Raw genomic sequence first — 9,064 nt, 5'->3', positions numbered from 1 at the left:
GTGGCTGGGCAGCACCACGTTCTGAGCTCTGAGTGCTCATGCGCTTATTTCCAGGAATTCTCATGACGAGGCCCGGTTGCCAGGAGGTGTGAGGAGCTGGGGCCACACCCGGCCGCCTCTTGCTGGGCCTGGCTCCAGTGGAACAGCCATTGTGATGTGTGCCTTCACTGTGTCCTCGTCCTCACTTCCTGCAGGAGGAAGGCCGGGGCGTCCCACAGGTGCGGCTTGAACTGCCTTTGGAGATGGCCCTGCTCCACGTTTCCACAGCCCCACACTGTGGGTGGGTGGGAAATTTCTGACAGCTGGGTGGGGAAACTGATCAACAGACTGAAATGTAGTCCTGTTAGAGCCCGGCCATTCTGTTTGAAGGAATTTATCCTGAGGGAGCTCACCAGATGTATGTGAAGATCTAATTGTAGCGTGTTCATGTCCTCTTAGGAACATGGCTGGGCACGGTGGCTCACGCCTGTATTCCCAGCACTTTGGGAGGCCAAGGCAGGCAGATCACTTGAACTCAGGAGTTCGAGACCAGCCTGGCCAACATGGTGAAACCCCGTCTCTACTAAAAATACAAAAATTAGCCGGGCGTGGTGGCACACACCTGTAGTCCCAACCACTCAGGAGGCTGAGGCAGGAGAATTGCTTGAACCCAGGAGGAGGAGGCTGCAGTGAGCCGAGATCGTGCCACTGTACTCCAGTCTAAGCTACAGGGTGAGACTCCGTCTCAAAAAAAAAAAAAAAAAAAAAAAAAAAACTTAAAAGGGAATAGCTTTTAAAAAGGTATCTAGTGAATCAATAATTCAGGCTGTTCTCATGTCTGGCAAAATTCTGGACATGGGCTAGTGAAAGACTGAGCAACACGGCCTCGCCCTGTCGATGGGCTCCTGTCTGAGTCCAGCAAACTTCGCCTCCGCCTCCACCCACCTCCTCCTCCGACCCCTTCCTCATTCCGTGGACTTCACAGACCCCCTGCTCTCTGGTGTGGAGGCAGCCTTTACCAGCATCTTGAGTGAATCTGTTTCCTAGTCCCCAGGATCCTTTCACCCTACCCTGCCGCCCTTGGCCACATCCGGCCAGCTGCCTTGAGATCTCAGCTTAGCATCCCTGTCCAGGAGCCCATCTTTTTTGCTCCTCACACATCTTCCGGCTCTATCCTTGGTGCTCCTTTGGCTCTGACCTTGGCCTCTCAGCACACGCCCACCCGTCTCCCTGTATGTGCTGGAGTCTGAGGTTTGACGATTATCTCCCTGTGGAGCCGTGGGGGCCAGGACCTTGCCTGCATGGCTTCCTGCTGTGTCCCCAGATCGTATGTATGAAGGAACAAATGAATGAGATGCATCTGCCAGTTATCATGGCCCACCCACTGGGCCTGAAATGCCTGGACTGGACGTCACAGCCCAGGGCTTCTTTTTTTTTTTTTTTTTTTGAGACAGAGTCTTGCTCTGTTGCCCAGGCTGGAGTATGGTGGCACAATCACAGCTCACTGAAGCCTCAACCTCCCTGGATTCAAGCAATTCTTATGCCTCAGCCACCTGAGTAGCTGCGACTATATGCATGCACCACCACGCCCAGCTAATTTTTGTAGTGTTTGTAGAGACATGGCTTTACCTTGTTGGCCAGGCTAGCCTCGAACTCCTGGCCTCATGTGATCCACCCGCCTCGGCCTCCCAAAGTGCTGGGATTACAGGCGTGAGCCACTGCTCCAGGCCTGGGCTTCTTGTAGAGACTTGAGGTTACATATTTTGGGAAGGGTTGGGGACTGCCTCCTTCCCTGAGGATTTTGAAGCGATGGTCCCCCTAACACAGGTTGGAACCCCAGGCGTGATGTCTGAAGTGGGGAAGCCTTGAGGTGAATGGGTGAGGAAGCTGATGGAGGGATGCTCTCCGGCTCTGCCCTTCCCGGCCATCGCCACCAGGGGTCAGCACCGGGCTGCCGTGAGTCCGCCTCAATTTCTCCCTCTGCAGATTCTGTGCCCCAAACCCTGCCATGGGGCAAGGACTCCTCTCTCCCACCCCATCACCCACAGGCCTGGCCGGAAAAGGTGGCAAAGCCAGCCGAGGTCACACAGCACGGCCGCGGGGAAGCTGAATTAGACTCCAGGCCCTCAGCACCCAGGACACAGTGCCCCACCAGGAAGCCACACGGCTCAGGGCTTCTGGAAGACTGGGTTGGTTTTTTTAAACCTCTTCATCCCTCAGGTAAGGCCTGGCACAGAGCAGGATGAAGTTGGTCCAACTGTGGGCTCTCTCCGAGCTGTGTGACTCTGGACAGGTGTCTTCTCGCTGAGCCTCAGTTTCCTCCCCTGCAAAAATAATACCTTCTGCTGAGAGTGTTATGAGCTGGGCGGTGGCTCATGCCTGCAATCCCAGCACTTTGGGAGGTTGTGCCAGGTGGATCACCTGAGGTCAGGAGTTCAAGACCAGCCTGGCCAACATGGCGAAACCCTGTCTCTATAAAAATACAAAAATCACCTGGGCGTGGTGCTGCGCACCTGTAATCCTAGCTACTTGGGAGGTGGAGGCAGGAGAATGGCTTGAACTTGGGAGGAGGTTGCAGTGAGCTGAGATTGCACTCCAGCCTGGACAACAGAGCAAGACTCAGTCTCAAAAAAAAAAAAAAAAAATGCTGGAATGACTGAAGAATGAAAGAAATCCATGGGTTGGGCACAGTGGCTCAGCCTTGTAATCCAACACTTTGGGAGGCCCAGGCAAGAGGATCACTTGAGGTCAGGAGTTCGAGACCAGCGTGATCACCATGGTGAAACCCCATTTCTACTAAAAGTGCAAAAATTAGCCGGGTGTGGTGGTGTGCACCTGTAATCTCAGCTACTTGGGAGGCTGAGGCAGAAGAATTGCTTAAACCCAGGAGGCAGAGGCTGCAGTAAGCCGAGATTGCACCACTCCACTCCAGCCTGGGTGACAGAGCAAGACTGTCTCAAAAAAAAAAAAAAAAAAAAGATATCCACATGAAGCACTTAGCTCCATACTTGGCACATGGAAAGCTTGCAGTAAGTTGGCAATTAATATTAACATATTAAAAAGAACCATGACAATAAATTCAATTAGCAGTGTCACAAAGGCCAGGGCAGGGGGCAGGCCACCCAGGAATGCAATGAGTCTGGAGTTTTGGCAGCTGGGGACCTGGGGAGGCCCCTGTGGGACCTTTCCTGCTACGTGATCTACGGCACCGGACTCGCCCTCTGGGCTACGCTTTCTTTGCATGCCATCAGGAAGACTCTGGCCAGGGCTGTTTATGGGAAAAGGAGATGGGACATTTTTTTCCTTCCTACTCATCTTCTCTTACTAGAAGTGCCCAGCTTGAGCTGAGACGATGAGATAATAAGGAAGAAGGAATGGGAAGAATGAGCTGTACCTGTAATTATTGCACAAGCCATGTGGGGGTTGGATTACAGAGGGGCCTGGAGATGGGGCAGTGGCTTGCTCCTGCCTGGGGAGGAGCTGGCTGCCCCCAGAGCCCTGCCTTCCTCACTCTGGCTCAGCAGTGGGGTCCCATATATCTCATCTGCCTGGGGACCCTGGAGCCCTGGGGTGGGGACTTGCTGGGTCATACCGGGGCGTCCCCCTAACCTCTCTGCATTGAATTTCCGGCTCTGTGAACCATCTTCACTGCCTTGTCTTCCAGCTTGCGGTGGGGAGTGGATGGGTCGGGCGGGATGGGGGTGAATGAGGTATAGAGGCTGCTGTAGGCACCACCCTGCCTACTCCAGTCACAATGCTTACTCAGGGAGAGAAAAGGAGGAAGAGGAATTCTCGTTCCGAGGAACTGATGGAGGCCCCCCAACTGAAGGGATGGGGGGTTTCAGGGCCACTTCTTCCCCAGCAGCTGCCATCTGTCCATCTATCCATCCCTCCGTCCCCTTCCCTCAGAGCCTGGAGGCCTGCCTGGTGGAGGAGGAAGGGCCATCTCCAGACTGAGAAAGCCTTGGGGTGTGGTTGTGATGGGAGATGTGTGTGTCAGGTGTGTGGAGTGTCTGTGTGTCAAGCAGCAACTTTTTTCTTTGTTAGAAAGAGTCTTGCTCTTGTCACCCAGGTTGGAGTGCAGTGGGGCGATCTCAGCTCACTGCAACCTCTGCCTCCCAGGTTCAAGTGATTCTCCTGCCTCAGCCCCCTGAGTAGCTGGGACTTTAGCCACACACCATCATGCCTGGCTAAATTTGTGTATTTTGGTAGAGATGGGGTTTCACCATGTCGGCCAGGCTGGTCTCAAACTCCTGACCTCAAGTGATCCTCGTGTCTTGGCCTCCCAATATGCTGGGATTACAGGTGTGAGCCACTGTGCCCAGCCCGCCCTGATTCTTTAACGTGCATTTATTGAGCACCTAATATATGCTGGGCACACAAAACTGAGCAAGGCAGATGAGGTGCTTACTTACCCCAAGGAGCCCACATTTTAGTGGAGGAAACAGATGCCAGACATGTCCTTTTTTTTCCCTTGAGATGGAGTCTTGCTCTGTCACCCAGGCTGCACTGCAGTGGCGCGATCTCTGTAAGGCTCCATCTTGGGAAAAAAAAAAAAGTGCCAAGATCCACTTCCTGTTCTGAGAGGACCCCCGAGCCTACTGTGCAGAGGAACAGTGGCAGGGAGTGGGCCAAAGACAGGAGGTGACTGTCCAGAAGGAAGCAGCCCTAACCGAGAGCATGGACGCTGCACAGAGGAAGCAAGTGTGCCCAGAGCCTGAGGTCCCAGGCCCTCTTCTCTGAGACCCCCAGCAGAAGGATGCTTCCTGGGGAAGGGACTTCATCCTACACGGCCTGTTGGGGGCGCACTGGGGCAGCACAGGGGCCCAGTTTCCAGTCCTAGCCTGGTCTGCAATTGCTGCATGGTTCGGGGCGAGGTAATCCGAGCCTCATTTCCCATCTGTGGAATGGGACAATAACTCTCCTGCCCACGTTCCCCACAGCACCATTCACAATAGCCAAGATTTAGAAGCAATCTAAGGCTGGGTGCGGTGGCTCACACCTGTAATCCCAGCACTTTGGGAGGCTGAGGTGGGTGGATCACCTGAGGTCAGGAGTTCGAGACCAGCCTGGCCAACATGGTGAAACCTCGTCTCTACTAAAAATACAAAAATTAGCCAGGCGTGGTGGCAGATGCCTGTAATCCCAGCTACTTGGGAGGCTGAGGCAGGAGAATCACTTGAGCTTGGGAGGCGGAGGTTGCAGAGAGCTGAGATCATGCCACTGCACTCCAGCCTGGACAACAACAGTGAAACTCTGTCTCAAAAAAAAAAAAAAAAAAAAAAAAAAAAAAAAAAAAGGAAGAAACTTAAATGTCATTGATCAGTGGATGAATGGATAGAGAAAATGAGGTACCTAAACATGATGGAAGATTATTCAGCCATAGAAGAATGTGATCCTTGGCCTGGCCTGTAATTGGTGGCTTATGCCTGTAATCCCAGCACTTTGGGAGGCTGAGGCAGGCGGATCACCTGAGGTCAGGAGTTTGAGACCAGCCTGGCCAACATGGAGAAAGCCCGTCTCTACTAAAAATACAAAAAATCGTGGGAGAATCAATTGAACCAGGGAGGTAGAGGGTGCAGTGAGCCGAGATTGCGCCATTGCACTCCAGCCTGGGCGACAGAGTGAGACTCTGCCTCAAAAAAAAAAAAAAAAAAAAAAAAGGGATCAAAGAATAAGAGAATAAGATAGAAACAGGAGGCTGGGCATGGTGGCTCCTGCCTGTAATTCTAGCACTTTGGGAAGCTGAGGCAGGAGGATTGCTTGAGCCCAGGGGTTCCAGACCAGCCTGGGCAACAATGTGAAACCCTGTTTCTACAAATAATAAAAATACAAATAATTAGCCAGGTGTGGTGGTGCGTGCCTGTGGTCCCAGCTACTTGGGAGGCTGAGCAGGAGGACTGCTTAATCCTGGAGGTAGAGGCTGCAGCGAGTGGTGATCACTCCACTGCACTCCAGCCTGGGCAATGGAGCAAGACCCTATCTCAAAAAAGAAAAGAGAGAGAGAGAGAGAGAGAGACAGAGAGAGAGAAAAACAGGAAACGCTGCAGAATATATGTCTGACCTTATCAGCAGGGTGAGGTGAAAACCCCAGAAGCCGCAAAGGGAAAGAGGGTCAGATTTCACCACATGGAAGCAGAGAGAGGCAGTGCCCCCCAGCCCCATCCCACCCATTGCCTATGCCTGCTCCCCACCTTCTGCAACAGGAAGAGCTCCAGCCGAGCCTGGGCCTCTCAGGTATAAACCCTGAGCTTGACGTCTCATCCTACCAGCCACCAGATCCCCATTCTCTTTTTTTTTTTTTTTTTTTTTTTTTTTTTGAGACGGAGTCTCGCTCTGTCACCCAGGCTGGAGTGCAGTGGCCGGATCTCAGCTCACTGCAAGCTCCGCCTCCCGGGTTCACGCCATTCTCCGGCCTCAGCCTCCCGAGTAGCTGGGACTACAGGCGCCCGCCACCTCGCCCGGCTAGTTTTTTTTTTTTTGTATTTCTTAATAGAGACGGGGTTTCACCGTGTTAGCCAGGATGGTCTCGATCTCCTGACCTCGTGATCCGCCCGTCTCGGCCTCCCAAAGTGCTGGGATTACAGGCTTGAGCCACCGCGCCCGGCCAGATCCCCATTCTCTAAGAAACATTTGCAGTGGGCCCTTTGCCATCCCGGGATGAAATCCATAGAAATATATGTTTCTTAACACACATGTTAAGACAAAGTTCAGGCTGGGCGCAGTGCCTCATGCCTGTAATCCCAGCACTTTGGGAGGCTGAGGCGGGCAGATCACTTGAGGTCAGGAGTTTGAGACCAACCTGGCCAACATGGTGAAACCCCCTCTCTACTAAAAATACAAAAATTATCTGGGCGTGGTGGCATTGTGCCTGTAATCCCAGCTACTTGGAAGGCTGAGGCGGGAGAATCACTTGAACCCGGGAGGTGAAGTTTGCAGTGAGCTGAGATCATGCCATTGCACTCCAGCTTGGGCAACAGAGTGAGACTTTGTCTCAAAAAAAAAAAAAAAAAAAGTCAAGGCCAGGCACAGTGGCTCACACCTGTAATCCCAGCACTTTGGGAGGAGGCTGGGGTGGGCAGATCACTTGAGCTCAAGAGTTTCAGACCAGCCTGGCCAACATGGTAAAACCCTCCTGTCTGTACTAAAAACACAAAAATTAGCCGGGTGTGGTGGCGGGCGCCTGTAATCCCAGCTACACGGGAGGCTGAGGCAGGAGAACCACTTGGACCCAGGAAGTGAAGGTTGCAGTGAGCCGAGATTGCACCACTGCACTCCAGCCTGGGTGACAAGAGCGAGACTCCATCTCTGGGGGAAAAAAAAAAAGTTCAATGTAATGCCCTAATGGTAACATAAAAGAAAAATAAAAAAGCAATTTATAGTAAAATCTTTACACACCACACATGAATACATATTTCACAACTTCATATGGATTCTACTGCCCCTAGCTGTCATAAATGCCACTCCAATCCTAACATTGATCCAAGAGAAATGAAAACATGTCCCTACAAAGACTTGTACGTGAGGCTGGGCGTGGTGGCGCAGGCCTGTAATCCCAGCACTTTTGGGAGGCGGAGAGGCAGGTGGATTGCTTGAGCTCAGGAGTTCGAGACCAGCCTGGGCAACATAGAAAGACCCGTTTCTACTAAAAATAAATTTAAAAAATTAGCCAGGCTTGGTGTTGCGCACCTGTGGTCCCAGCTACTGGGAAGGCTGAGGTGGGAGGATGGCTTGAGCCTAGGAGGTGGAGGTTGCAGTGAGCCAAGGACATACTACTGCACTCCAACCTGGGTGACAGAGTGAGACTTTGTCTCAACAACAACAACAAAAGACCATACACTTTAAATGTGTGTATTTAATTGGATGTCAGTTATATCTCAATAAAGCTGTTGAAAAACAGGATTTTTCAGGGAGTGAAACTACTCTGCATGACACTGTAATGGAGATCCATGTAATTCTACATTTGTTCAAACAAACAGAACAGGAGTGACCCGCACCAGGAGTGACCCGCATTTAAACCATGGATTCTGGGCGATGACGTGTGAGTGTAGATTCACCCACTGTAACAAATGCACCACTCGGGCGTGTGATGTGGATAGCCGGGGGGGCTGTGCATGTGTGCTGGTCAGGAGTTTCCGGAAAATCCCTGTATTTTCTGCTCAGCTTTTTTTTTTTTTTATGGAGTTTCGCTCTTATTGCCCAGGCTGGAGTGCAATGGTGCGATGGTGCGATCTCAGCTCATGGCAACCTCCGCCTCCCAGGTTCAAGTGATTCTCCTGCCTCAGCCTCCCGTGTAGCTGGGATTACAGGCACCTGCCAGCACGCCCAGCCAATTTTGTAGTTTTAGTAGAGATGGGGTTTCTCCATGTTGGTCAGGCTGGTCTCAAACTCCTGACCTCAGGTAATCTGCCCGCCTCGGCCTCCCAAAGTGCTGGGATTACAGGTGTGAGCTACTGCACCTGGCCAGTTTTTTGTTTTTTGTTTTTTTTTTGAGAGAGGATCTCGCTCTATTGCCAGACTGGAGTGCAGTGGTACAATCATCGCTCATTGCAGCCTCAACCTACTAAGCTCAATTTATTCTGCCTCTGCCTCCCAAGTAGTTGGGACCAGATGCATGTGCCACCACATCCAGCTAATTTTTTTTTTTTTTAGATGGGAGTCTCACTCTGGCACCCAGGCTGGAGTGCAGTGGCACGATCTCAGCTCACTGCAACCTCTGTCTCCCGGGTTCAAGCAATTCTCCAGCCTCAGCCTCCCGAGTAGCTGGGATTACAGGCGCCATCACCACGCCCAGCTAATTTTTGTATTTTTAGTAGATGGGGTTTCACCATGCTGGCCAGGGTAGTCTCAAACCCCTGACCTCAGGTGATCCTCCCAAAGTGCCGAGATTACAGGTTTGAGCCACTAGGCCCAGCCCTTTCTGCTCAATTTTGCTGTAAACCTAAACTGCCCTAAAAAGCAAAGTCCGTGTTTGTGTTTTTACAAACAGGGCCTCCCTCTGTTGCCCAGAAGTGCAGTGGCATGGTCATAGCTCACTGTAACCTCTGACACCTGTGCACAAGTGATGTGCCTGCCTCAGACTCCC

This window comes from Macaca fascicularis, chromosome 20, assembly GCF_037993035.2.
Source record: "Macaca fascicularis isolate 582-1 chromosome 20, T2T-MFA8v1.1".
Lineage (NCBI taxonomy): Eukaryota > Metazoa > Chordata > Mammalia > Primates > Cercopithecidae > Macaca > Macaca fascicularis.
Note: the sequence above shows the minus strand (reverse complement) of the source record.